The following is a 4,829-nucleotide window of genomic DNA, read 5'->3' as shown; positions in this document are numbered from 1 at the left end:
TTACATCCTTTTTCAAAACATTTAACACAGTTCTCATACAAAGACTCCAAACTTCATTTAACACAGTTCTCATACAAAGACTCCAAACTTCATTGGATTAACTGTGTTGGAACAAATGGAAAACTGCTCACAGCTAATAGATATTGCTTGCAAAATTCTGAACTTGTAATGTCAATGTGTGAATCTCCTTTGCACAATTCTTCAACCAGCAATCATTCATTATCCATAAGAGATACCATGTTTGTTCTGTGTTGCTATTTGCAGGTAGTGCTCTAAGGCACATTTAGATAAAGTTCTGAATTGCCTATTTGGTGAAGAAAACAGTACAAAAGCTGGCAAGTCCAGGTGTTTAGGTGTCTATTTCAGTGAAAAATAGTGAAGTTGTAGTTCAATGAAATTTGTCTTGCCTACTGTAGGTGCTTACTGTAGGTCTTATCAATGACAGTTAGTACATCTTGGGAGGAAGGAATACAATTAATTTTTATTCAATACATTTAGTCTTTTCACAGTTTTATGGCACTATGGCACAGACATAGCAAAAATGAAGGTTGACACTCCTCATTTTGAGAACTATGTTTTGCCAGTGTATAATGATTGATTGAAATCACACAGTGATTTGACCACAAGATGTGTTGTTTGAAGGCAAACATTACTTTTGCTGCATGTTTTAAATGTTTTGAGAGTGTTAGAGTGTTTTGCAAGCAAAATGTGGCATTTTGGCCAAAGTGCTTCTGTTTAGACCTGTGTGTTACAGTTTCTCTCGATTGCTATAATGCTTGTGTCAACTCTTACATCATGTTGTCAAAACAGTTAACACACAGGTCTAAACAGAATCACTCAAAATGACACATTTAGCTTGCAAAAAACTCTAACACTCTCAAAACATTTAAAAGACACAGCAAAAGCAAATTTTGCCTTCAAACAACACATCTTGTGGTCAAATCATTGTGTGATTTCACCAAATAGACAATACAGTACTTTCGCTAAATGTGCCTTAGATCCACAATACAGAACAGAGAAGGCAAAGGAGTGAAAAGATGTGAAAAGATGTTTTCCTTTTGTTTAGCACGGGGAAACCAATAGTTTGGGGACTTTGAATGACATCTGTATTAACTGTTTTGCAAAAGGGTGTGAGAACTGTGTGAACCCAATGAAAACGTGCGAACTTCTGCTGTGCAAAGAAAGTGTTCATTAAGACCAAGTGGATCCCAGTTTCCTTAAGCAGGTCAAAGCAATTGAGTAAAACTGTAATTTGCAAGCAATATTAGCTGTGAATACATGTTTATCATTTGTTTCACAGAGTCAAACCAATGCAATGTCTTTATGAGAACTGTGTTAAATGATTTGAAAAATTATGCCAAACATGAGTTAAACCAATGAAAATGCATTAAATAATTTGCAAGAGATGACTTCTGGTCTGCTAAGAAGGTAAATATCAAGATAAAGTGGATCCAAGTTTCATTAAGAGCATCAAAGCAATCCAGAAAAACTGTAATCGTTTTGAAAACATAATGGGCTCTATCTTGGCGATCTAAAGGTCAGTGCAAAGCGTGTCTCTTTTATTGAACAATGCGCTCAGGGGTGTGGCAATTAACAACCTAAGGTGTGGTCTGGCGCATTATCTAAAAATCGCTATCTTACACTATCTAAAAAGCATTACGCCACTGACTAAGAAAAACCTGGTCTATAGCGAAAGGCGCATATGAAGCAGAGCTGAAGACGTACTGTCACAAGATGTAAACAAAGTATATTAACAAAGTATAAATTATATTAACAAAGTATAAATTATATTAACAAAGTATAAAGACTACAGAAAACAAGTACAGAACATAAAAACAAGACAAACCCCCAGGCTTACAAACAGCGCTGGGAGAACTCACACACAGCCTAGGAAACATTTACAGCCTTATCATCCTACAGATGATGGGCTAATTGTTTTGATGACATTTTAATCACATTTTAATTGTAATGCTATATTTAAAACGTCCTTTACTCAGGTTAGTGTGTTTGTGTGTGTGTGGTTGCTAATTCAAACCTATTTAAATCTATTTATCCTCTTGGGCCTATTTTTGTGCATTGTAATTTAATATCTTTTTGGGACCTCAAACCTGTCTGAATTTCTCTTGCCTGGGTGCCAGCCGAACTTAGTCCCGCCCACAACATTTGAGGTCGGGAAGTTCGGTCTGGCATTGCTCCGGTGTGCAGCAACTATGCTTGCCCCAGAGCTGGGCGGACCAATCAGATCGTGCTTTACGATGATGGACAGGTGAGCAACAGCGCCTCGTCTATCACGTCATCTGAGCACGCTTAGGTTGATTATGTTTGCAACAAAAAAGCTGTGGCTAGGTGACAGATGGCTTCTAAGACCCCATATGTAAAATGCATATTATTTCAATGATGTTTTATCACTGAAAACGATTATTTCTGAAAACTTTGGCCAAAGTTGAGATGTGGGAAAACTCATGGTTTCACTTTCATCAAGGGAAAACAGCGTGTTGCATTGTGACATGTTGTTTCCTCGTTCGTTTGAAATCTCTGATTGATCACTTGTTCGAGGGATTTGCGACAGCCGTTCCCAGCTGTTTATAACATGTTTGTAGCATATCAGTGTTCAATGGAATTATTTTTAAAAACGGAGGGGATATAGGCTATCAGTTTTTTCCTAATAGCCTACCCTATCTCTTAGATTTCGCTAATGAGTGTTCTAGGAGATATTGACGGCACAATAACTTTTACAAAAGGCCAGAAAACAATGTTAAGGCATTTGTGGAGAAGAAGGATGGTTCGTGTGTTTTCTTCCTACACCTCACTGTAAGCTATTTCGTTATTCTGATTGGTTAGGTCTATCCAATTGAGTGCAGAGGCATTCCCCCCCTGTATCGGTTGAAACAGGCCCCATAATTACATCCCAATGGAGCAGTATCAGACTCATATTCTGACTAGAATTTGAGTGTGACAACGTCAGGCTAGAATTTCTCCAAGAGATCAAATTCTGATTTGTGAATGGATGAGTCAGTAAATAAACAGCACATCATGTCTGACATATTCCAGACTCCTTTTCCATTCCTCCCTGATACATCTCTGTGGGGAAAGGTTCCCATTTTAACAGCACATTTTTATTTTTATTCACAGTTTATGATGTTTTCTCTCTCTCTCTCTCTTTCTCTATCTCTCTTTCTCTCTTTCTCTCTTGTACTCCAAGTCCATTTTGTAACAATTTCAGGAATAGAGCCAGTGTCAGTGACAAATTGTATCAAATATTCTCTAAAATTATCCACCGTATGGCCTAACGATTTGTTTTCTTTTGTGGAGAGTGTGTTGTGCAATGTGTGCGCTTGGACAGGGCGGATGTGGTCTGGAGCGGCCGGTGTGGTGGGAAGAGACCCAGTTGTCTCCGCTCCAGGAGTGTGTGGTCACGGAGGACGGGGTTTGAAGTCTACCATGTATGACGGGCCAGAACGTTCATAGCAGGTTGCTGCTAAAGCGTTTGGAGCTCTGGTGCTGCTAGGGCCAGGTTTCGTCTTCTTGTTTAATGATACAGTAGGTGTTATTAGTCTGTGTGTGTCTGTGTGTGTGTGTGTGTGTGTGTGTGTGTGTGTGTGAGAGAGAGAGAGAGAGACAAGGAGAGAGATAGTGTGTGTGTGTGTGTGTGGTGTGTGTGTGTGTGTATGTGTGAGTGTGTGTGAGAGAGAGACAGAGAGAGAGAGATAGTGTGTGTGTGTGTGTGTGTGTGTGTGTGTGTGTGTGTGTATGTATGTATGTTTTTGGAATGTGATGTACTATGGAGGCTGTGTGTGTGTGTGTGTTACTCCCAACTCCTGGGAAAATACCATACACTTCTATCTTAACTTTGGCACCTTTGCTTTGAGTTTGGCACCTTTGAGTTTTATCAAAATATACTGAAATCAGTGGTTAATGTGTTTCAGTAATTTGTTTCAATACTTGAATGTCTGCCATGGCATCTGCTGTGCTTCAAAAACATTGATTTATTTGTGCTCACTTGAGGAAATCAATTTGCTTCTAATTGTGTCCTTAATAATTTCACAATGTCTCCATAAAAGGTTTGAACATGCGAAATGCACTGCAGGTCTACTTATTCTTCCTTCTCTAGTTCATCCCTACCTATGACAGGTTTGTTTCCTGTGTTTGACAGGCTCCTCTTTTGTACTGAACTCCCCCTTTCTACTGGCCTAACTTTTGTATTTTAGGATGGTGTCTTATTATGATTCTTATAATTTTGCATATAAAATATTTCTACTTTTAGTGAAGTTCTCAGTATTAAAATGACTAATAGAGTGAAATGACTTCTTCTGTGAGCACTTAGTATTATGATTTAGTACTCTGTGCATTAATATGTTTAATGATTATTTGCTTGTACATTGGTAGGGCACTGGTAGTATTTTAACCTGTTGAGGAGTCAATTATGTTCCTGGTTCCTTCTAGAATTCTACGCAAACAATCTATAGTTTCAGTGTTCCTTATACAGTCTATGGGGGAAATCTCTGAGGGTAATTGTGACATCATAATGTGGAACTCTCGGTTCGCGAACATTCTAATCACATATTTGTGACCGTACTCCTCAACAGCTTAAATGGTAAATGTAAAGTATGACAGTATTTCCATTGAGAATATCCCAATGTATATGCGAAAACATCTGGTCTACAGTACATGCATACAGATCAGGCATGCATATGGACTTTTTCACATCTCAGTGTTTCCTAGGTGATGGCCTGTTTGCTTGCAGTGTACCTCACTTTGGTTAAAACTACCTGCCAAATGCCTAAGTGTAAGTGTAGCAGTACTCGTTTGGTCCCATCCCCCAGCATTCA

This window comes from Alosa pseudoharengus, unplaced genomic scaffold, assembly GCF_046254945.1.
Source record: "Alosa pseudoharengus isolate Yale_2024_CS ecotype anadromous, Long Island Sound unplaced genomic scaffold, YU_APseudo_1.1 YU_APseudo_1.1_scf_7, whole genome shotgun sequence".
Classification (NCBI taxonomy): domain Eukaryota; kingdom Metazoa; phylum Chordata; class Actinopteri; order Clupeiformes; family Clupeidae; genus Alosa; species Alosa pseudoharengus.
Note: the sequence above shows the minus strand (reverse complement) of the source record.